At 42.7% G+C, this 26007-nt stretch overlaps 1 pseudogene; it reads right to left on the reverse strand.

Moving 5' to 3' along the window:
- Positions 1 to 23015: 23015 nt before the first annotated feature.
- On the reverse strand, positions 23016 to 23517 carry LOC138399109 (gremlin-2-like; annotated as a pseudogene).
- Between the last annotated feature and the right edge of the window lie 2490 nt (positions 23518 to 26007).

The following is a 26007-nucleotide window of genomic DNA, read 5'->3' on the forward strand; positions in this document are numbered from 1 at the left end:
GTTCTTGGGGAAGGAAAGCATCTGAAGTGACAGCCTCAAGGCCCAGAAGGCTCAGGGCAGACCCCTGGAGGAAAGTGCCCACACCTTCCTGTCCCTCCTGCCTTGGGCTCCCCGCAGCCTGGAGAGCGGGGCAGCGTGGAGAGAGGAGCTTGGAGAGAGGAGTGTGTGCCTCGGCTCTGCCTCCTCGTAGCCGGGTGATCCTGGAGAGTTCCTTTGATTTGCTAAGCCTCGACTCCCTCTTCTGCAAAATAATACAGTCTGAGGATTTAAAAATGAAGCCTGTTGAAAGTGCCTGCCACCCCGGAGCGATCGACAGCATCCCTTTTCTTTCCTCCATCCTTTTAACCTTAAAACCCTCCCTCACCACTGTGGGCTTTCTGTGCCTTCAGTGTAGGGATCTGGGACAGAGGAGACTGAGGGTGGAGGCGATTCGTTCTATTAGCAGGTTTTCAGCAGCTATAAAGAAAGGTGCTGTGACCATGTCTCCCCAGAATTCATACGCTGAAACCTATCCCCCAGGGTGATGAAATTAAGAGGTGGGGCTTAATTTCTGAGTTAATTAGGTCATGAAGGTAGAAACCTCATGAATGAGATTAGTGCCCTTTAAAAGAGCCCAGTAGAGGCCCCTTGTCCCTCCTCCTACCCTGTGAGGACACAACCAGAAGGCACCGTCTGTGAACCAGGAAGAGGGCCCTCACCAGACACTGAATTTACTGGTGTCTTGATCTCAAATTTCTACCCTCCAGCGCTGTGAGAAATAAATTTCTGTTGTATATGAGCCACTAGTTTATTATATTTTATTACAGCAGCCTGGATGGGCTAAGACATTCTTGCCCCAGGAGTGTAAAGGTCTCGTCAGAGGAGAGGAGGGGCTCTCAGCACCTTGCCTTCTGTCCTAACCAGAGCAGGGACCCCTGTGCCCTTGACATCACTTACAAGGAAGGTCCAAGACTGCACCTACTAGGACACACCGTCCCTGCTGGGAATGTAGAGATAGCTCACATATCCAAACATCACTTGGCTTCTGCCTGGCTCTTTGTGCTTTCATTTTATAGCTCAGTTCATGTTCTAGATCCCACTGGGACCAAAATCATGACTTCTCTGATTCATTAGCCGCATTCCAACTTGCTTGAACAAAGACAGCCTCCCCCACCAATGGACAGTGATCGCTTTCCCTGGAGTTGAAGGGGAAGATGGCTCCCCGCAAGGCAGAGCGACCTTGCCTTGGAAGTCACAGCCACTGAGAACGCTGAGCCGCCCTTGCTAGAGCCCTGCTTCACTCCCAGCAGCAAACACCTGCCTACAGATGCTCCGTCACTCACAGGCCTGGAGTGTCCTCTCTTGGCCTTTTATGGAGAAATGCCCATCCTGGAGGAAGAAGGAGCACCCGCCTCTCAGGCGCTTCCAGGTCCTGGGACCGCGGGAGGCAGGATGCTCTGCGAACTCGGCAAGCCCAGCTCTGCTAGGACATCTCATTCTCCTCACCCTGGGATCAGAGGCAGCTTCTTCTCCCTAGGGTGGTCTCCCCAGGTCTCTGAACCCTGGGTTAAAGGGGGAGATGCCCAGCTCCTTTGGAATAGGAGCAGGGGAGGGTGGAATGGCCACTCTCTGGCTTGTCCACACTGTCCTGGACTCTGACTCAGATGACCCTGAGCTTACAGCTGAGTTGCTTCTGCTGGAGTCTGGGCAGTGTCTTGCTTTCTCCCTTTCCTGACTGTGCCGCCCATTCAGCTCCCGCCACCAGGAGCCCGCGGTGGTTCACATTTGAATGTATCTTACACCTTACAAAGCACGTGCACAGACATTCTCTGAGTCCTCACAGGAGTCAGCATTACTTCACACCTTCAGCACCGTTTGTGTCTTTCCTTTTTCAGATGCTTTTCCCCTTTAGGGTTCTAGGATCCTACGTACTGCATTGGAAGTTCTCTCAGTCTCTTCCCAGGTTCTTCTTCTCTGACCCTTCTCTCTGTGAAGCATTCCAGGGCTCTGTCCTTTTGCATGGCAATTACCACATCTGTGCCTTCAACCCCTACTCTAGGTTCATTTGTCCATCTGTCTGTCTTCACCTCCTCTGCAAGCATCTCAAGTTGAGCAGATCCCACCAAAATTGTGGAATACACACATCTGAAAACTCCTTTACCCCAAGTCTTTCTTATTGCTGTAAATGGCATCATTGCTCACTCCTAAGACCAAAATCCTAGGAGTCATCCTTGGTTCTTCTCTCTTCCTCAAACTGGGACCAGCCCCATGCAGTACCCCATCATTTCTTGCCCAGACAAGGTAACAACCTCTTAATTAGCCTCTCTCCCTTCCCTCCAAAATAAAAATTCATCATTCACTCAGAAGCCAAAGTGACTTTTGAAGTCTGAGTCAGATCACATGACTCCACACTGAGCACAATCTACTAAATATACGGCCCCATGAGAGCTGCCCCCGTCTCCTGGCTCACCTCCACACCTCACTGTGCCCTGCACACTCGCTCTCGCCATTGCTCAGACATCTCAGGGATGTCCCTCTGCCTGGAGGCCTCTCTCTACGTCTGCACTTGGCCAGTCCATTCCCACCACTCAGGCTGGAATATCAACCCTTCAGACACACCTCTGTCAACACTAGAAGCACAATCCCACTGCCCCTGCCATACCCCAGTCTCTCTCTCTCTTTATAACCCTATTTGGATTTCTTCACCACAATTGTCACTATCCAAAATTGGCTCATTAATTTCCTTATTTACTTGTCACCTGTCTTCCTGACAATAAACCATAAGGAACATGTTCTCTGAAGTACCTCAATGGCTCAATAGATACTCAGTAAATGCATCCAGTGTGTGAACAGATGAATGAATGCACAGTGCAATGGGTATTGTTGGTATGCCCATTGGAATGATCATTGTGATGTATACATAGTGTTAATTTTACCATTTTAGCCATTTTTAAGTATACAGTTTAGTGGCATTTAGTACATTCACACTGTTGTCCAACCATCACCATCATCCATCCCCAGAACTTCATCTTCACAAACTGAAGCTATGTGCCCATTAAACACTAACTCCCCGTTTCCCTAACCCAGTCCCTGGCAACCATCATTCTACTTTCTGTCTCTATGAACTTGGCTACTCTAGGTACCTTATATAAGTGCACTCATATAGTATTCGACCTTTTGTGACTGGCTTATTTCACTTAATATAATGTCTTCAAAGTTCACCTGTGTTGTAGTATGTGCCAGAACTTTCTTCCTCTTTAAGGCTGAATATTCTTCCATTTTATTAATATGTATATACCACATTTTATCTGTTCATCCATTGATGGGCAATTGTGTTGTTTACATTTTTTTGGCTATTGTGAATAGTACTGCATTAACATGGGCATACAAATACCTATTCAAGTCCCTACTTTCAATTCTTTTGGCTACATACCCAGAAGAGGAATTGTAGATCATATAGTAATTCTATGTTGAATTTCTTGAGGACCTGCCGTACCAGTCATAGTGGCTGCACCATTTTATACAGCCCACCAACAATGCATAAAAGCTCTTAGATTTCTCCATATCTGCACCAACGCTGTGACTTTTTTCTTTTTCTTTTCTTTTTTTCTTTTTCTTTGTTTCTGTTTATTTTTTTAAAGACATGGTCTCACTCTGTCACCCAGGCAGAAGTGCAATGGCCCAATCACAGCTCACTGCAGCCTTGAATTCCTGGGCTCAAGAGATCCTCTTGCCTCAGCCTCTTCAGTAGCTAGGACTATAGGCATGTGCCACCACACCCCGTTAATTTTCTTTATTTAACAGAGGGGTATCTCACTATTGTTGCCCAGGCTGATCTTGAACTCTTGACCTCAGTCCTCCCACCTAACTTTCCCAGAGTGCTGGGATTACAGATGTGAGCCACCACTGTAGGGACCGTCCCTGGGCAAGAATTGGCTTGAGCCCAGAGTCAGCAAAGCTGGATGTGCTTCTTGGGTCCAAAGGTCAACAGGTCCAGACCGCTCCTTGAGGCCAGAAGTCAATAGGTTCGGACACGGCCTGTTGGACGTGGCCTGTTGACTGCTGAATGCTTCTTGGAGCTAAAGGTCAATGGCCTATTGAATAGACAAACTGTTTCCTACGGCAAATAGCCAAGGGCCTTAGGTCTTGCACACACGCCAAGGTGTGTCTCATTGTCCTACACTCAGGTAATGAAGTCCAAAGGTTAAGATGCAAACGGCTGCCTTCCTTGTGCAATTTCCATAAGAAATGGAACATGTCACCTCAGGGCTCTAAAGATAGTCACGTACCAGGAAGTAGCTGCTGGACAAAAGGAGTACAAAAATAAAGTGACTAGTGCTTTCAGCACTGCAGTCTTGTGTCGTCTTTGTGTGTCTGTGTGTTCCTTTGTGTGTCTGTGTGTTTCTTTCTGTCTTCATCCCCCGTTCTGTAATCAGGCTGCAACACACCACACCTGGCCTTTTCTTTCAATAAATAATATCCATCCTAATAAATATGAAGTGGTACCTCATTGTCTTTTTGATATGCATTCCATAATGAATACTAATGCTGAACATCCTTTAGTGCATTTATTAGCTATTTGTTTATCTTCTTTGGAAAACTCTAAAGAACTCTGTTAAAGTCCTTTGCCCATTTTGGAATCAGGTGGTCTGTTTTTATGTTGCTGTGTTGTTGGAATTCTTGATATAATCTGGACATTAATTCCTTATTAGAGGCATAATTTAAAAATATTTTTTCTATTCTTTGAGTTGATAGTGTTCTTTCATGCACAAAGTTTTAAATTTTGATGAAGTTTTACTTACTGATTTTTAAATTTGTTATCTGTGCTTCCAGTGTCATATTCAAGAAATCATTGCCAAATTCAATGTCAGGAAGATCTCTCCCCCCCATGTTTTCTTTAAGAGTTGTATAGCTTTAGGTCTTATAATTAGGTCTTTGATTTATTTTGAGTTGATATTTGTATATGGAATAAGGCAAGGATCTAAATCCATTATTTTGCTTGTGGATATCTAGTTTTCTCTATGCCATTTGTTTAAAAGACTTCCCTTTTTTCCCTAGTGAATAGTTTTATACCCTTGTCCACAATCATTTTACCATACACAAGGTCTGTCTGGAAAGTATTCAGCCACTGTTAATATAATGAGAATGGTTTGAGCAACATCAATGTAACCTGGCAGCCAAGGAGAATGGACTGGAATGTACACGCGTGAACAATGATGACTTCAGTGTACTAGTCAGAGGGGCACTAGACGCCATTGAGGGAGCACGTGCACTGTGTGGCTGTCGCATTCAAAATGACTGAGCGAGTAGAACAATGAATCTGCATCAGAATTTGGATTACGCTTGAACATTCCTCCACAGAAACTATTCAAATGATTCAGAAGCCTTTCAGGGATGATGCAATTAGTGCAGCACAAAAAAAATATGACACAAATGCTTCAAAGACAGGTCAGGAATCTGCTGAAAGTGATCCACCTTCCGGAAGGCCTGCAACAAGCAGAACACCTCAGAATGTTGAATGTGTACAGGTCAGGTTAAGAGATGCTCGGAGAACTGTGTGAGGTCCAAAGTTCCTATTTTGAAGGGGACTGAGCCATCATTCCTATGTACAATGTTTCTTGTATCTTAAATCTTCTTCAATAAATGTCCCTATTTTTCATATTATGTAGCTGGATACTTTCTGGAAAGACCTCCTGTGTGAGGGGTTTTTTTTTAATTTCAGGAAATTATGGCGGTACAAACATTTTGGTTACATGTTATGACTTTGCCACATCCAAACCATGATTTGAGACATGCTCTTTCTCCCCCACAACACTCACCACGTCTATTAGTTGTGAGTTTACCCACTCCCAACCCCCCTACCCCTAAAGAATATTACTACTGTGTGAGCACCTTAGTGTTGATCAGTCAGTGCCAGTGTGATGGTGAGTACACGTGGAGCCTATTCTTCCATTCTTGTGATACCTCACTTTGGAGGATGGGCTCAAGCTCTACCCAGGAAAATATAAGAGGTGCTAGATCATCATTGTTTTTTTATAATTGAGTAGTATTCCATTGTATACATATACCATATTTTATTAATCCACTCGTGGATTGATGGGCACTTGTGTTGTTTCCACATCCTTGCTATAGTGAATTGTGCTGCCATAAACATTCGAGTGTAGATGTGTTTATTATAGGATGACTTTTGTTCCTTTGGGTAGATGCCTAAGAGTGCTATTGCTGGATCAAATGGTATTTCTATTTTTAGCCCTTTGAGGTATCTCCAAATTCTTTTTCACAGAAGTTGCACTAATTTGCAGTACCACCAGCAGTGTAAGAGTATTCCTATCTCTCCACATTCACGCCAGCATTTATTGCTTTGGGAGTTTTTGATAAAGGCCAATCTCACTGGAGTTAGGTGATATGTCATTGGTGAACATGTCTGTCTTTATTACATTACCATACTGCTTTAATATTATAGCTTTGTCGTAAATGTTGAAATCAAGAAGTATGACACTGTCAACTTTTTTTTTCCCAAGATTGTTTTGGCTATTCAGGGTCCTATGAGATTCCATATGAATTTTAGGATATGTTTTTATATTTCTGCAAAAAAAAAATTGTTGAGATTTTAACAGGGATCACATTAAATCTGTAGATCACTTTGGATGGCACTGACATCTTGACCGTATTAAATCTTCCAATCCATGAACCTAGGGACCCTTCCATTTATTGATGTCTTTTTTAATTTCCTTCAACAAAGTTTTATAGTTTTCAGTATATAAGGCTTTCATTTACTTGGTTAAATTTATTCTTAAGTATTTTATACTCTATTGTAAATGGGATTGGTTACTTAATTTCCTTTTTGGATTGTTCATTGTCAGTGTGTAGAAATGTAACCGATGTTTGTGTATTGATATTGTATTATGAAACTTTGCTGAATTCATTTTTGTTTTGTTTTGTGAAATCCTTAAGGGTTTTCTAAACACAAGATCATGTTTTCTGAAAAAAGAGATCACTTTAATTCTTCCTTTTCTATTTGCTTCTCTATTATTTATTTTTCTTGCCCAATTGTTCTGGCTAGGACTTCAAGTACTATGTCAAATAAAAGTGATGACAGTGTGCATTCATGTCTTGTTCCTGCTTCTAGGGGAAAAGCTTTCCATTTTTCACCATTAAATGTAATGTTCACTGTTGTTTTTTCATATATAACCTTTATTATGATGAGGTCTTTTCTTTCTGTCCCTAAAATGATGACTGTTTTTATAATAAAGTGGTGTTGGATTTTGTCAAATGCTTTTTCTGCATCAATTAAGATGATTGTGTGTGTTCTTTACACTGTTAATGAGATGCAATTCATCTATTAATTTTTATATCTTGAATGATCCTTGCATTCTAGGAAAAAGACTCCATTTGCTCATATTGTGCAATTCTTATAAGATAATGTTGGATTTGATATGTTCATATTTTGTTGAGTATTGTTAGAGTAATATTCATAACAGATATTAGTCTGTAGTTTCTTGAGTTTGTTTTTTTTTTTTTTTCTGGTAGTGTCTTTGACTTTGATATTAGGGTAATAATGGCCTCAGAGACTGAGGTCAGAAGTGTTTCCTCCTCTTCAATTTTTAAAGAGAGTTTGGAGAGGATTGGTTTCAATTCTTCTTTCAATCTTTGGTAGGAATTACCAGTAAAGACATCTGGTCCTAGACTTTTCTTGGTTGGGAGGTTTTGATTACTGATTCAATCTCCTTATCACTTATAGGTAGGTCTGTTTAGATCTTCTATTTCTTCATGATTCAGTCTAGAAAGGTTATGTGTTCTTGTCCTTTTTATCTGTACTTTGTCTGTTATTCAATCTGCATTGTTCATAGTATGCTATTTATGATTCTTTTATTTTTGTAAAATTTATAGTAATGCCTTCATTTTCATTTATGATTTAAGGCATTTGAGTCTTTTCTCTTTTTTTTTCCTTCATTGATCTAGCTAAAAGTTTGTAATTTTTGTTGATTCTTTCGAAGAACAAGCTCTTGGTTTAATTGATTTTCTTTCTCTTGTTTTGACAGTTCTCTATTTTGTTTATGTCTGCACTAAACTTTATCATTTCCTTCCTTCTGCTACTGTTGAGTTTACCTTTTTCTTCTTTTTCTAGCTCCTTTAGGTGTAAAGCTGTGTTGTTGATTTGAGACATTGGTTTTTTAAAAAGTATTTAAAGCTATTTCCCTCTTGGCACTGGTTTCATTGCATCCCATACGTTTTGGTATGTTGTGTTCTAATTTTCATTCCTCTCAAGACATTTTAAAATTTATTTTGTGGTTTCTTCTTTGACTCATTCTTTAATAATGTATTATTTAATTTCCATATATTTGGTAATTTTTCCATTTTCCTTCTGCCGTTTATTTCTAATTTCATTTCACTTGGATTGGAAAAGACACTTTGTATGATTTCAAGCTTACATTTATTTAGACTTGTTTTTTGGCCTAACATATGATCTGTCCTGGAGAATGCTATACATGCACTTGAGATAAACGTATATTTGCTGTTTTAGATGGAATGTTCTACCTATGTTTGTTAGGTCCAATTGTTACATAGTATTGTTCAAATCCTCTGTTCTCATTGATCATCTGTCAGATTGTTCTATTCATTATTAAAAGTGGGGTATTGAAGTATTCTACTATTATTGTGGAACTGTCTATGTCTTCCTTCAATTCCTATATTTAGGAACTCTAATGTTTGGTGCATATATGTTTATGATCATTGTATTATCTTGGTGAAGTGACTGTTTTATCATTATTAACATCCTTCTTTGAAAAATTTGACATGAAGTATATTTTGTCTGATATTAGTACAGCTCATCTCGTCTTTCTTTTTTTTACTATTTGCACAGATTATCTTTTTCCATCCTTTCATGTTCATCCTATATATGTCCTTAGACTTAAAGTGAATCCTTGCAGACAGCATTTAGTTGGATACTATTCTTTCCTATTGTACCAATCTCTTTTGATTAGAGAGCATGTTAGAGTTCTCCAGAGGAACGTAATGAATAGGATATATATTAGATAGCGAGATAGAGATAGAGATTTAGACACAGAGATGGAGAGACAAATTCATCGTAAGGAATTGGATCACATGCTTATGGAAACTGGCAAATCTGAAGATCTGCAGAGTGCACTGACAAGCTGGATGCCCAGTAGAGCAATGATGCTGTTCCAGGCTAAGTCTGAAAGCCTGAGGACCAAGAGAGCTGATGGTGTAGTTTTAGTTCAAAGGCTGGCAGCATTGAAATCCAGGGAAATCCTTCAGGTAAGTTTAGTTCCAAAGACAGGAAAAAAGCTGATACCCCAGTTTGAAGGCAATCAGGCAGGAAAATTCCCTCTTACTCGAGAGAGAGTCAGCCCTTTTATTCTATCCAGGGCTTCAACTGCTTTGTTGAGGTACACCCACATTAGACCGGCTGAATTTGCTCTGCTCAGTCTATCAATTTAAATGTTAATTAAATTCTAAATCATCTTCAAAGGAACGCCCAAAATAGTATTTGACCAAATATCTGGGCACCATGTGGCCCACTTAAGTTGACATATACAATTATTACTAACATCATAGGACATTTATTCCATTTATAATTAAATTAATTACTGATAGGGAAGAACTAATTTTTGCTATTTTGTTATTTGCTTTATGTATGCCTTATATCTTTTATTGTCCTTAATCTTCCTCATTACTGCTTCTCATTGTGTTTAGTTGATTTTTGATAGTGAAGCATTTTGATTGTCTTCTCATTTTCTTTTTGTGCATATTATGTAAATATTTTCTTATAGATACCATGAGAATTGCATAAAACATCCTAAAGTTATATTCCGACTTAAACTGAAACCAACTGAATTCAATTGCATTAAAATCTCTAATTCTTACAGCTCTGCCTTCCCCACTTTGTTATTGATGTAACAAATTAAATCTTCATATATTGTGTACCCATTAACATTAGCATATAATTATTTTATGTTTTTCTTTTTTACACATTGTAGGAGAAAAGTAGAATTTCAAATCAAATTATATATATGTACATACATATATTTGTCCATACATATATCTTTTGCCAGAGAACTTTATTTTCATATGGCTTTAGGTTACTCTCTAGAGTTCTCTTATTTAGATTTTAAGACTTCCTTTACTCTTTCTTTCTTTCTTTTTTTTTTGAGACAGAGTCTCACTCCATTGCCCTGAGTGTAGAATGCTGTGGCGTCAGCCTAGCTCACAGCAACCTCAAACTCTGAGGTTCCAGTGATCCTCCTGCTTCAGCCTCCCGAGTAGTTGGGACTACAGGCATGTGCCATGATGCCCATCTAATTTTTTTATTTTTTGTAGAGACAGGGTGTTGCTCTTGCTCAGGCTGGTCTCGAACTCCTGAGCTCAAGTGATCCTCCCACCTTGGCCTCCCAGAGTGCTAAGATTACAAGCATGAGCCACTGCACCCGGCCTTTCCCTTTACTATTTCTTATAGAGCAGATATTGTGGTAATAAACTTGTCAGCAGCATTTGTGTTTCTGGGAATGTCTTAATTGCTTTATCATATTTGAAGGGCAGTATTGTCAAATATAGAATCCTTGGTTGAGAGCTGGGTGTTTGTTTTCCTAGTATTTTAAATATATCATCTAACTGTCTTCTGGCCTACAAAGTTCTTGCTAAGAAATACACTGATAATCTTTTTGGAGATCCCTGGCATGTGACAGGATACTTTGCTCTTGCTACTTTCCAGATTTTCTATTTTCTTTGGCTTTAGAAAGTTTGATTATAATATGCTTCAGTGTGGATTTCTTTGGGTTATTCTATGTGGAGTTTATTGAGCTTCTTAGATTTGTGTATACAAGTATTCCTTGGGAAATTTAAATTATTATTTCTTTAAATAATCTCTCTCTCTCTCTTCTTCCGAGACTTCCATTAATGCCTGTATTAGTTCACTTGATTGTGCTCCAGATGTCCTTTCCCTTAGGCTCTATTCAGCTTTCTTCATTTTTTTTATTGTTTCTCAGACTTGATAATTTTAAATAATCTGTCTTCAACTTCACTGAATATTTCTTCTGACTGTTTAAATCTGCTGTTGATCACCTCTAGTGAATTTTCTAATTCAGTTATTGTATTTTTCATCCCTAGAATTTCTGTTGATTCTTCTTTATTATTTTGCTTCATTTTTTATAATTTCTATTTCTTTGTTCACATATTATTTTTCTGGTTTTCTTTAGTTCTTATATTTTTCTTTAGTTCTTTTGGCATATTTACGAGTGTTGCTTTAAAGGTTTTATTTAGTAAGTCTGATTTGTGTGTTTCCTCAGGGCCAGTTTCTTGAAATTTATTTTGTTTGTTTGCATGGATGATGTTTCCCTATTTCTTTGTATGCCTTGTGCTCTTTTGATAAAAATTGGGCATTTGAAAAAACAACCATCTCTCACAGCCTTTGAGGACTGGTGTGGAAGACTTTTGCTAATCAATGGGGCATGTCCTAAATCTTTGGATCACCCTGGGATAAAGAATTAAGGTCTTTTCATATTGTTTCTGGGCATGTGTCTCCCCTGGGCCTGTGCATGTGTGCCTTTTTATTCTTCCCCAAATTTTCCCATATAAACAGCTGCTTTTATATGTCTCAGTGAGCATAATTCCATCTTCTTCTCAGGGCCTAAGATGTTCTGCTGTATTTCTCTGCCCTTGATTTGCCCCAGTGTTCACAAGTCTGCATTTCCCTTTAGCTTTCATGTGACTTTGTGTCCACCATTGCCTTCCATGGCTTCCACCACCCTGAGATCTCAGCTATAAACCCTTCTCCACCTGAGATCCCAGTTTGGCAAGACAAAAATCAGTACCCTGGGCAGCCAACACACAGGTTACACTTCACACACATTACAAATAAGCTCCATTCTGTTCCTTTCAGCCTGAGGAAGGATCTGGAAAGTGTGCTGCATGATGCCTAGGAAGTGGTGGGACAAGGGAAAACATACCTGGAACAGCATTTTCTGGTGGTTGGAATGTAACTTTTTCTTGATTTGGCATCTTCTCATCTGCTCAGTTGTTGTAGCTGCTGGATTGGTTTCCAGACTCCAAAGAAGTTATTTAAATCATTCTCCAGTTATTTTATCATGTTTACATAGAGGAACAAGTTTCTGGAGCTTCCTAATCCATCATCTTGTTGACATCACCCCTGGCATGCCCATTTTTTGAATGATAAAAGTAAGACCCAGAAAAGCTGCTTAATGGCAGAACTTTGATGAAAATCCATGAATCTGAATTCCTAGCTTGTTTCTTCTTCTATGCTAGCTAACTTCAAGCTGTCATTCTAATAATCAGAGTAATAATAATGTTCATACAAATAGCACATTACAGTTTATAAACTAGTTTTGTTTCCTTTTTTGATATCCAGAGATGCTGTATAGGAGAGCTAGGAAGAGAATTATCCCATTAACTGGATACAGAACTGAGCATTTAATGGAATGTAATTTTTCCAAGATGATATAAAAATTAGAGGGGAACTCACATTAGTCTTTCTGACTAAATATGGGCATTGTGGCCTCTGCCTCACCCTTTTAGAGGCTGGGCAGGTGCAGGTGGAGGATCAGTGGCAAACATATCACAGAGGGATATAAAGGGTTCCCAGGTCTTATCCCCCCCACTTAGAACTTGGGTAGTTTCCAGGCTGGGCAAGGGGCAGGTGAGGTGCTAGCCCTGCATGGGCCACAGGCCATGGCCCTTGGCAAGGGGACAGAGTTGTGGGGAGAATCAGGAACCTGGATTCAAGGCCTGTCTGTGATGGGGAAAACGCCTACCCTCTGTTTACCTTGATTTCCCAGTGTCTGCACTGAGACTTGACTCTATTTCTTGACCCAGGCTGCTGACCTGTCCCTGTCCCCCTCCTTCCTCTGCACTTCACCGGGCCCTGGAGGGACAGCTTGAAAGCTGTTCTAGACCTAGGTTCAGTGCCTTGGCCAGGACTTCCCTGTGCCTACCTCCCTGGTTACAAATCTGTCCTGGACACCAAACCTGGGTGGGGACAGTGGGAAGAAGAGAGGTGGTCCAGGGCTGCAGCTTTTATTTTCTGAAATCAGAGACCCACCCTGGGACATTTTATCAGGACTTCTGCTCCCAGACCCCTCTTTCTACAGACATCCCTGATCCCAAGGATCTGAAGCCACCTCCTCAGAACTCTCTTTTACATTAATGCTCTGTCTCCTGAGTTGGCCTGGGGTCCTCCCTGGCTCCTGCTGCCCCATTCGGAGGTCCTAGCTCCACTGTGCATGCCCACAGCTGTGGGAGTCATGTAGACACAACTCCAGGAGATATGGTCCCATCATGGTGTGCAGGGACAGCCTCTGGGCTTGGGCAATGAAAAGCCAAGCAATGAAAACCCTTGCACCAGGACGCTGGAGCCCGCCATCTTTGCCTGGGCTGGGGTTAGGGAGGTGGCACCCAGGGCTGTGGTTGTCCTCACAAGTGACAAGTCTGTGGCCTGTGTGGGGAGGTGAACAGGTGAACAGGAGCAGTTAACTGTATCGTTTCTCTAAAGCCAAGTTATTGTGTGGTGTGGAAAACAGAGAATAAGGGCATATAGTTGACACTCAGCAGTGATTACTAACTTAAAAATGGCAGAGCAACAGTCATTACAAATTATTGAAGAAAGTGATGTGCAACTTAAATCAAGATGAAAATAAATACAAAATCTGAACTGCAGTAAAATGGTTTCTCACAATCTTTAACTGTTTGCACCTAGTAATATAATCTGGTTTCCTGAGTGAAGGGAAAGTACAGGTTAGCCTGGGACGTTACCTTGGAGGTGGGAACCTCCTGGGAGCACATACAGAGCCCCAGGTGAAGGGACGTGAAACTCCTTTGGAAAGAAGGCAATTTTCCTCTGTCCTCTCAGAAGAGACCTTCAACCATGTGGTTCTAGCTTGTCAGACTTGTCAGAGCCACGTCCTCAGCGCCTCCAATTACTTCCCACGGCACTCTCCCCTCCGCCATCTTACTTGACTTTCATTTGCACAAGTGAAAACTGTCTTTCAGCTCCATGAGGTTTCACACAGAAAGGCAATGACATTGTCAACACTCACTTTTTACTGCACCTGTGCTTGGACGTAGACAATGATCCCTTGCATAGTTCTTCATTCAACAGAGTTTCCTTTCTTAGAACTAAGAGTGTTTGGAAAGGAGGGATACATCGGTGAGGCACAGGGGATTGTTGTGGCAGTGAAACTATTCTGTATGGTACATAATGGTGACTACGTGACATTATGCATGTCTGAGCACCAGTAGAATGCACAGCACAGACTGAACCCTAATGCAGATTATGGATTACAGTTAATAATAATGTGTTATGGTTTGCCAATTAAAACAAATGCACTACACTGATGCAAGATATTAACAATAGAGGAAACTGGAGGACAGGAGTATTTGGAAACTCTCTGTACTCTGCTCAATTTTCTGTGAACTTAAAACTGCTTTAACAATAGCTTATTAACTAAAAACATTTAGCATTCACTTTTCCATCAATTACAAAAATTACTATAAAGTGGTATAATGGACATTGGAAACTAAGAAAAGAGGAATGTGGGAGAGGAGTGAGAGATCAAAAACTACCTATTGGGTACAACGTATGCTATTCTGGTGACAGGTACACTAAACACCCTGACTTCACCACTATACCATCCATCTATGTGACAAAAAACACTTGTACCCCCAAATCTATTAAAATAATAATAAATGTGATTACTAAATGTTGAAAAAAATTACTATGAAATCAAATGGCCTTTCTTTGACTAAATGTGCAGAATCAAATTCAGTCAAATTTTGCCTTAAAGGAGGGCTTGCCTTTAAAAAAACATTAAATCAGTTAAAGAGAACACACACAGACACACACAGTCACAAATACATAAAAACACATGCACAGATACCCACTCACACGCATATGTTCACACATGGTTCTAAAATAGAGCTATGTGCTACATGTGCAGTCAAATCTTCGTCCCACGGTGCCTCTGTTCTGGGCACAGCAGGGCAAGTCGGGAGAGCTCTTTGCTTCTTCCTCTCAGTCCAGCAAAGTGCTGTTGTGTGCAGGGATCGTGGCCATGCAGCTAGAACTGCCCGGCACCACAGGGGAGCAGGTATGGAAGGTGAAGATACAGCACAGTCTCAAAGATATGCTGTGTAAGGGCTGTTGGGCTTAGCTCTGTTTTCACCAAGAAAAACCAAGTCATGTGAGCACTGCTTCTGCGCCCGAGGTCAGTGGGCCTCAGTCTTGCTTGTCTCAAGATCATGGAGCTTCGTACATGTGTAGATCCTTGGTTGAAAATTATAATGCAGGAGGTCAGGACAAGATATAGATTCCTGTTGTAAATAAAAATAAAAATGCTGATGTAGCATTGCCCAAAGAGCATATCAAGGAGGGTCACCGCTAGGGAGGTGAGGAGGAGCTGAAATTCTCTGTGGCAGCAGAGACACCCGGGAGGAGGGGAGGCTGAGAAGCACTGTGTACAACAAGAGAAAGACAGTGACATGAAGCATTGGAAGGCCCCACTTTTATGTCATGCAATGGGCAGACATGGCCTGAGGACTACTATTCATGTCTTCTGATGTTTCCTCTTCTTTCCATTATTTATTTATTTTTTAAATTTCACACATAATCCTTGTATATATTCATGGAGCACACACATGTCACAGTACATCTAATGTATAGTGATCGGGATTAGGACAGGATAATTAACATAGCCATCATCTCAAACATTTAGCATTTCCTTGTGTTGGGAACATTCAATGGCCTCCTTCTAGCTATTTGAAACTATATAATATATTATTGTTAATTTCCTATTCTTTTAAAGGAGTGTTTTCTAAGGTTACTTTGCCCTCTATTCCTCTATTCTCCCTCTCTGTTAGAATTGTCATATATGTTCATGGATTTAGTTGCTATCTTTTTGCTTCTGTACCAGTTTCTCTAGAACTAGCTTCTCACTCAAATTCCAGTTCCATGTCTTCAAATGAGGGAAAAGATTTTCATATTATTTCACTATCACTGCAGACCCAACATCTATGAAAACCCACATTAGTACAATATCTTCTGATACCAGATCCTCACTTTCATTGGGTTCCCCATGTCTTGCACTAACATACCTCTTTTTCATCACCACTTTCTGCAAATATTTCACATATTTGTCTCCTCCTTTCAGATCCAATGCTATTACCTAGTCTGGCCCTAATGTTCAGCTTACATTCTTGCAAGAGAGTCCATGGGCTGGCCTATCTGGATGTGTTTCTGCTCTCTCCAATCACCTTCCATGCTGGGGCTAGGGTAACCCTTGATTGGATCTGTCAATGGTTTTCTCTTTCCTACACGATCAAGTGGACCTTCCTCAGCTTCTCTTTCAAGGCCCTCCATGTTCTTTACTCTGTCTCCTCCTTCTTCCCATTTCCACCCCCACCCCCGACCCCTAACACACACAGAAAGGTGGCTATCATGGTGCTCTGCCCAGATGCCTTCTTTAGGCCTGATGCACCCATTGCATTGCACCCTGAGCCCCGCCGAACGTAAGGGCTGGATCCCTCACTGGGAGTTGTCCTTAGTGAAGGGAAATCCATGCCCCTTCCTGAGATGGCCTGTGGGCGGTGACTGACTGATGTGGGTGACAAAGGCTGTCCCCGTTGCTTCCATTTGGGACAACTCTAAAATGCCATCCCAGCTCCAGAACTCCCCATAAGATCAGACAAGACCTCAAGTGTGACCAGATTGCTTTTCCTGCTGCACAATTCTGTTTTCCTCACACCCTTACAGGTCTCTGTTCTACAATAGTCCCCCATAAACCTGCTGACAACCCTTTCTCAGAGTCTGGGAAACCAGTCTAAGACAGGCAGGTCCAGGAACAGCCTGAGGAAGGACACTCCAGCCGGATGTGGAGATGGCTAACTCGCTGGCCAGCCCATGGCAGGCTGTCACAGTATGTGTTAAAACTTCACCCAGGGGTAAATTAGGATGGGATGATGGTGGGGAGGACTCAATGGTGCAATATCTTTGGTGTTTTAAAATTATGAGGGACAGAGTGACCATAAGGACTTTGGGATTGGCTACCTATTTCCAAGTGGCGCTGGTTTGTTGAAGAGATAATAAAACACTCAGGATGATTAATCAATCACCAATTCAGGTGGAGCGTGAAAGCCACAGATAGGGTCTCTTTGGCAGCATTTAATTAGGCCCTAGTCTCCTGCAGTCAGAGAAGGACTCAGTTATAAAAGGGGTGCTGTTTCAGAGAAATTTGGATTCTCATCTCCAGCAAGTCTCCTGTGCCAAGGTTAGAACCCTAATGGGGAAGAAGTAGAAGCCCTGAAATTGGGAGGGAAGTACCCAAGTAGTTGCACTTGAGACTTTCAAACTCCCACATTTCCTTGAACCCACTTAGGCCTGTTGTTAAGCTCCCACCCCTACTGCGGCTGTGTGGGGTGGGCTAAGGAAGGAGAGGGGGTGTACAGTGAAGTTGCAGCAGAAGCCAGGAGAAGCAGCATGGGAATGTGTCCTGGGTCTGCAGGATCAAGGAAGGGGAGCAGGACATTAAGTTGGATAAGGGATACTTATCACCCTGGGAGCGCTCTCCCGTGATTAACACTGTGGCAAATCCCCCAGGGGTGGTGATAATAAGCTGCTAGGACAATTCTTGGAGGGCCACAAATGCTATCATGTACACTCAATGAAACAGAAATACAAAAGCTTTCATGATGCATGGTAGATAAAAGGATCCCAAGGCTCAGAGAAGTGGGCATGCTAAAGTGCATTTGCCATGTAAAGCTAAACAAAACAAAACAAAACAAAACAAAAACCCACTGGCCAACTATGTTCTAGTAAAGTCTCTGTTTCCCAAAGCAATGATGCCTGTGCTCATGAGAAGGGCAGCAGCATTAGTGAGCAGCTTAGAAGTGCTGTCATCTGTTGGCCAGGGACAACTGTAGGAAGAGATGCTGTTATAAAACTAGGTTCCCTGATGGACAGGAGAGTAGCAAGATCTCAAAATAATATAAGCCAGGTTGCAACGCTTAGCTCTCAGAAGTAATATGGGCACAGGTGTTGCAAAGCGTGACAGGACTGTAATGGCTTCCAGTGAAAGGACTGCTGGAGATGCGAACAGAACATGGTGTTCCTGGAGAGAAGATAGACACGGGGTTAACAAGGGTATTGCTTAATTTACACAGTCAAAAGAAATCAATAACGGATAATCAGAAGCAGAGGGCAGTAGGTTAATAAAGAGCACAATCTCTTGCCTAGTTTCCAGATCAGACTTGGATTCCACTGGCTGAAGGAGTGGGTGATTCCTACAACCTTGCAATAACAGGGCAAATCTATTAATTTATTATTTTCCCCACTCCTTAATCAGGGAACTTAGGACCACTTATTCAGGTCAATATGCTTTGGAGAAAAGTATACTCAAGACTTTTGAGAATTACTGATCACCAGGTCTGAACTGACACTAATAACCTGGTGCCCCAGTGAACCGCCATGGCTCCCTGCTGATGTGGGGACCCACAGGGCTGCTAGAGTCCTAGCTAAGGTCTGGCTCTCAGTGGGCCCACCGGTCCATGGACCATCCTGGTGATTCTTCCCCCGATTTCCGATTTCCAAATACATGATTGGAAGGGACACTCTTGGCAGTTTGAAGAACCCTCATATTGACACTGGGAGTTGTTAAGTAAGAACTATTGCAGTAGTGAGGAACACGTGGAAGCTTCCAAAGCTGCTCCTCACCACAGCAAAATGAGTAAATCAGAAAAACAATGCTGAATTACAGAAGGAATGGAGGAAATTAACAAAACTTTCAAAGACGTTAATATGTAGTAGCCCCTGTCATATTTTCCTGGCTCTGACAAAAATCAAATGGAACATGGCAGGAGATACTGTAGCTACAGTATTCAATGTGTTCTTTTTGTTAGAGCAGATGAAAACAACCTCCAGAACTTGATCTGGAAAATGTGAGGGTTTTGCCGTACCTATAGGAAGGAGAACTAGATGCACTCTGTGTTCCCATGGGATGAACAAGCTTATGTTTACAGTCTTGCCCCAGCCTAGGTAAGTTCTTACACCTGAGGGACCTGGATTTTATGGACATTCTGTAAAACACTACGCTGATTCACCATATGATTATCAGATGAGACCAGATGAGAGATATGGGGTATGTTGGAGGTCTTAGCAATTGCACACTCTATACACCTTAGCAAGTGGCTGATAAAACTTATAAAGATTCAGGGGTATTCTGATTCTGGGCAAGATGGAGTAGACACATTTTCTCTATTCCTCCCACTAAAATCTCTAGACATTGTATATGTACATATATAAAGCAAACATAAGAAGATCCTAAAAGGTGGAGAAAAGGATGCAGACCAGGTAAGAAACTCAGGATTCAAGGAACGATACGGCAGTAAGTTCCCTGGTTTTGTTTGTTTTGCCTCATATTCTACATTGAATACTGGAGAAGCCAGAAACACAAATGAATACAAATGACAACAATAAAAACTGCATGGTTTCCCGTCTTTGGCTTTTGGTCAAGTGGATGGGCTTCCTGCTGTGCATGAGGAGTAGTGGCAGTGGAATTGGGCAGAGAGGGAGGCAAGGTTGGAGATTAAGTAGAATTCAGAAGATAACGTGATCAATAAGTTTCAATTGCATTATTTATGATTTGGTCTTACTGCTATCTCCTATGCAGACATTAATAATCAGTGCTGTTAGATTAACCATTAGGTAAGCTTTCTAGGAATACATACATTCTATGTTGTTGGAGCAATAGCAAAAATTCATTTTCCTTGACTTTATAAATTAAAAATTAGTCAGCCAACTTCAAAAATAAGTGAATTGGAATCCCAAAGTGGACTATTGCGTCCCATTTACTAATTGAGATGAATTATTTTTTAGTAAGTTGAATTTAATTCCTTTGAAGTCCACACAGTGAATCAACCATGTGAAATTTTCTTAAGGTTTTTATTTTTTATTGATAATTGAGTTTCTTGCATGGCAGATAAGTCAATTAGTAGAAAAATGGAGACATTGTGGAACTAACAAGTACTTAAATTAAGAAATGTTGAAACTCGTGAGAAGTCAATGTGGAAAGGAACAAAACTAAGGACACGTTCTAGCATGTTGAGGAGACAGGTGTGGTGTTCACTGGCTGCTAAACGGAAGAGGAGCATAACGGTGCAGACGTCTATTTGCAGGAATTTCTCAAGGCTTCCTTGTTCAGTGTTTCTTATTCAGAGAGCACAGCGAGAATATTCTGTCTTCGGGCAGCGGGAGATCTGGAAGAGCCTTGGAAGCTCCCAAAGACCAGGCTTGAGAGCCCCACCCACCACCTCTGCTCCTTGGATGCCTGATTCTGAATCTCGGTGAAGATGCCTGCACCCAAAGGAGACGGTGTGACAACTAGTTAGGGCTTGAACTCACCGTGTCAGACAAAAGCACTCTGAGTGCACGGGGCTCCTTCACGGTTCATTGCAACAAGTTCAGAATTCCACTTTTATGGCACGTAACACCGGGCTCACATATAACCCTACAGTATCTTTATTTGTTCTATAATTTAATAGTATATCTATAAAATAATTACATTATACTTATAGCTTTTCTTCATTTATAAACAGAACAAAAAAAAGAAAACAATTAAATACAATTTGAGCCATTAGAAGGCAAACTTTGTCCATACAACAGCCTCCAGAAGGAGCTTCACACTGCAGCATACCATATTGCTTTCATTGCTACACCCACGGCTGGGTTTAACAGAGAGTGTGCTCATGTTTGCATTCCGCAAATTCTCAGCTTCGTCTTCCCCCTATCTGGGGGGGGTTCTGTGTTAATAACATGATAGGGGCTGGCTTTGCAGTTGGGGCGGAGACTCCCCTCCACTCCCCTCCTACTGCACCCCCTTAGCCTCCATTCTGATCATGTGATCACATTCCCTCCCTCGCAGTGCTCCTGCTGCGCATTCTGCCACTGAGTCTGACTTGAGGTTTTCCACTAAACGCAAAAATCAGTTCTGCCCTTGGACACCTTCTCTACTTTTTCTCTCCAGCCCTTCAAGATTTCTTTGTATTTCTGCCTCCTGGTTTCAGGCTGTGTTTACCCATTTACGAAGCCAAGTGCTTTCCAACAGCACAGGCTGCTCAGGTCTCATGGTGTTACAGAAGGGACAGGAAAGAGCCTCCCAGTGCAGAGACCTGAAATAGATCCACCAACACACCCAAGCCCAGTCGTGCTCTCTAGGTGAATGTCTCTAGATCTACTGCCACTGCCTCGTGTCAGGAAGCTTCAGTCCCCAGAGACGCTTGGAGAGGGTCTCTCTCACATACTAGGGAACCGCCCCCTTGGCAGGATCCCCCTTGGCCAGGGAGACACCAGTGAAAAGTTTGCAAAGCATGCTGACTCCCGCCAGGGGCATCTCGGTCACATTAGTCAGATTCCATACACACTACTCACAGGGAAGCCTCCCTAGGACATTTTAGCAAAGGGACCCAAGGAAAGTATCATTTTGCTGGAAAATAAACTATCTCTACTTCTTTATATCAAGAGTCCACAACACGGAAACTTCAACAATTCCTTATTAAAGTGAAAGGTGAACTTGGTACAGTCTATACTTTGAAAAGGAAGCAAGTTGTTTTCTGCAGGACAGTTCAACTAGATTAATATTCTATATATTATAGTCCTCCCTTCTTCCTATACCACAAAGTAGCCTGACTCCTTATATTGTTAAATATCTCCTTCTTTTAACAGGAAATATATATATATGTGTATATATACACATATATATATATATTTTTTTTTTTTTTTGCTTAGTGTCATGGCAGTGAAAATAGCACGCCTTCTCACCCCGCATGGCAGGCTTTTGAGTTTTGGGTTAATAACTTCCCAAACGACTCCCCTCCCGACACTCATCCATCCCAGCCTGATTTCTACATTTTGCTGCAATGCTTTAGTAGCTTCCGTGACGTAATAATCAAAGTCAAATTCGATTCCTCCCATCTCCCTGCCCAATCTAAAATAGGTGCATGACAGTGAACTGCTGACCAGGCATTATTTCTGACTTAAAAACACCTTCTGGGCAGATCATCACCTGCTGTCCTTACTCAGAATTGTGCTGCAAAGCCAGAGGCAAAACATGTGAAACAATATATGGATAGGTCTATAATACTTTTTTTTTAAACAGCTCTTTACAATATAGGTCAATTATAAAACCAGCGTTAATACAGAGACCATTGTGTGTGATAATATTCTAACTGCAGCGGTAATAGCATGCACACCAGAGTTGTCTTCAGTCCACAAGGGGGTTGGGGGAGGACAGTGAGGAAGAAGGGATGATGGTGGCTCAGGGTGGGGGAGGGTGTGGCCTGCTGTGAGCAAGGTCCCCAGGGAAGGCCACTTCGGGATCCAAGTGGCTCAAGTTGTCTTCTTGGTATCAGGTTTGCGAGGAGAGCCCCTGTCCATGGACATCTTCATGTGACTTGTCAACAGCCGCGTGACAGTAGAGGCCGAGGGCAGCCTCCGGATCACAGAGGGAGCGCGCCCAGCCAGAGGTCCAGGGACCCGTGGGAGAGGTTTGGGGACAGCTCAGCAGAGTGACGCATCCTTCGCCCTCCACTGCGCGGGAGGGGGGCGAGCCGGAGTGTAGGGGGAGGCCAGGGAAATACTCGCTTTTCCACACGGTGGAAACATCACTGCCGGATTGACAGCGCATCGCCTGAAAGGTCCTCTCCCACGGCTGGGTGGCGGGTAGAGGTGGTTTTCCAGCCGTTTCCTTCGGGCCTGATCCACAACCCGGTTCGGGAGGCTCTGATGGGGCCCGGGGTCGGTCAGGGACACATCAGCAAAGCTCCACTTGCGGTGGGTCCACGTTCTGGACAAGGACACCATCAGCCCCAAGAGACCTGCTTGCCGCTGTGGGGGTGGGGGACACCAGGCAGCTCGTGAGTGGCCTCGTAGGACAGGGACAGGGACGGGGGCGGCGGCGGTGGCGGCGCGACCCAGCGGCGAGGGCGCGTGCAGAGCGGCGCTGTGCCCTCCGGGGCGCTCACTGCTTGTCCCAGTCGCTCAGGTTCACGGACATGCACCTGCACTGCTTCACCTTCTGGAGTTTTTTGAGTCGGAAGGGCGGGTCCAGGACCCAGCTCCAGGAGGACGGAGGTGACGCGCTGGGGCTTGCAGAAGGCGCAGGACCGGAAGGACTCCTCCTCCTCCTTCACCGGCCACGGGATGTAGAAGGAGTCGCACTGGCCTAGCAGGAGCGGTTGAGGCTGGTGCGGCTGCGGCCGCCGTCCTCGCTCACCGCCTGCCGCGGCGGCGGCGTCTTGCACCAGTCACTCTTGAGGTACGTGCGCTCCGTGACCACCAGGGCCTCCTGGCTGCAGGCCAGCACCTCCTGGATCTGGTGCTGCCACCTCTCCGAGTTGTTGCTGCTGCCGTCCTTGTAAGGCGAGGGGATGGCGCCCGCCGGCCGGTTCTTCCGGGCTTCCGCCACCCTCACCAGCACGGCCACCAGGAACAAGGACAGGGAAAGCCCCCGGAACATCCTGCAACGAGAAGAAGAATTAGAGGGGTTGGTTGGGAAGGCCGCTGGAGTGTGCGTTCCGCGGTTTTCCTTTGAATGCTGTAGAGCTGTTTTATTTCGAGAAGTGCCAGGTGGGGCGTGCCTGACTACTGATTGCCCAGCGGCAGGTGGAGGCCAGAAGTGACTAAACAGTACACTTGTGTACTGCTGTTGATGGCACCCCAGATAAGGCCCCAAGACAAGGAGAGGGACAAAATGGTCAGCAAGTAATTGATAATACAGTTAGGAAACACACACGTGATGAGCAATCACAGAACTGCAAAGCAAATGCTGTCAAGAGATAGCTCGAGCCAGTTTGCAGAAGTACCAGTAATAGTTAATACCCAACATTTACTGTGTTTTAGTATGTTCTGGGTGACAGGTATTTCATTTGATCCTAAAAACAGCCTGAAGTGGGAGGTGGTGTTATGATCCTTACTCTGTAATGAAGGAAACCGAGGCCCACAGAGGTTGAGTTATTTGCCCAAGGTCACACAACCCCTGAGCAACGGCCCAGGATTTGAAGCCAGGCATCTACCTCCGGAGCCATCAAAATTAACCAGTAGACATGGATGTGATTAGAAAAACTAATAAGTAAAAAGTAGAAGGAAGGTGAGTGTGGTTCGCAAGTTTCTTAAAGATGAGTATTCAAGTTAGAAATGGACAGACTAGTAAAATTGTTGCATCTCTGCTTAGCATTACTTATAAATAATATATAACATTTAGCATGGGCCATCTGCACACAGATATTCAAATCATTCAAATGAGTCATAAATTAGATTCTCATGGTGAAAACCAATTCCTGGTAGTGAACAGAGAAATTTTCCAGGTTGCATTAAAACTCTCTGATGCCAATGCAAAGCTTGCCTACAGGAATGTATTCTATTTTCAGTCTTTGTGTCAGGACACTATCACACAAGTTCAATGGGGATGGGAATCGCAGAGAATTGAGTCTTACTCTATCTGAAATGTGTCTTGTAGGAGGCAAACCAAAGTCTGACTAAAGGGAAAGATGGACTTCAAAGTTTAATTCACACTTTCAATGTTTGTAGTTTCTTGAATAGTCTCAAGGAACACTAATAATTACCCAGCAATAGAGATGACGCCCATCTCGTTTCACAGCGGTAGCTCCCAACATAGCTGTTGTCATCAGCATCATCTTCATGTTTATTCACTCCCTCTCTGCATATTTTACCACTTACAGAACTGAGTAAACTCCCATTCCTTTTACATGCACCCCCTAAAGTGGACATGCAACAATAATCTCCCCATATATTATTACATAGTTATAATAGTGAATATTAGTTATAATATTATATTTATCAGCCCAGAGTATAGAGAATGACTAAAATTTAATATTAAGCATGTTGAATTCCTCAAATTGTTAATAAGTGTCATAAATTTATCCATGCTAATGTTAGTAGCACATATTTATTAGTTCTCAAAGCACATCAGACACTGATAGTTTCCCTTCATGTATGAACCTATTTAATTATCAGAGTTCTATGAAGTAGGTGGTATGATTTTCTACATTTTATGGATGAGGACTGGTTATGCGATCTTGGCAATGAGAGATTGCCAAGATCATATAACCAGTAGTATGTAAAGTACTTAAATCCAGGCATCCTGGCTCTGAAATCTGAGCTGCGGGTGAGCACCGCTGCCTCTTGGCTCAAAACAGGAGCAATGGCCTAGGTTCGCACAGTCGTGATCCTGCCACCAACAACATCTGAATCGCCTGCGGTGCTTTAGAATGCAGATTCCAGGGTCCACCCAAAAGCATTCTGCATCAATAGGCTGGGGAGAGATCTGAGATCTATATTTTTAAGAATTGCCTCAGGTAACTTTGATGAACACCAGTGACCCCAAATGATAGTGAGGGTGCAAAGGAAAAGCATCAGTTCTGCCCGGAGAGGGAACAGGAAGAGCATAGAAAGTGACAACTAAACGGGTCCCTTAAAATCCTAATGGGATTCCTTAGGGTGATGACACTGGCAAAAGCATGGGAGTTAGGTCACAGAGATGACAACGGGCAATTGAGAGGAGAGAGGGGGGACAAAAAGAAAGTTTTCTTTCTTTTTTTTTTTTTTTGAAAACAGTTTTTCCAACACAATTATTGCACTTTTAAGGCCTAGTTCTTAAAGGGCTCTTCTCATTCCTCCTTAGTTCCACACACGAAGTGTCATATGAAAATGGCCATGCTTCTAGCTGGCTCGTGGCAAGCGTCGAGTATTGGACACGCTCAGCTTACACAGCTTATTATATTTGCGGAATGACTTGTCATCTCAATAGCCTCTTAAAAAGAAAGTATTTTGGTTCTATTTTAATAATTTCTGAAATTATTAACATTCTGAGTAAACACAACCAAGAGTTTGTGAGTCCCAGCCAGGAAAGATTGACAGAGTCAGCCGGGTCCTCAAATCCTGGTTCCAGGAACAGCTTCACATGCATGGTGGACAGGCTCAGAAATGCGTGC

This window comes from Eulemur rufifrons, chromosome 18, assembly GCF_041146395.1.
Source record: "Eulemur rufifrons isolate Redbay chromosome 18, OSU_ERuf_1, whole genome shotgun sequence".
In the NCBI taxonomy this organism is placed as follows: domain Eukaryota; kingdom Metazoa; phylum Chordata; class Mammalia; order Primates; family Lemuridae; genus Eulemur; species Eulemur rufifrons.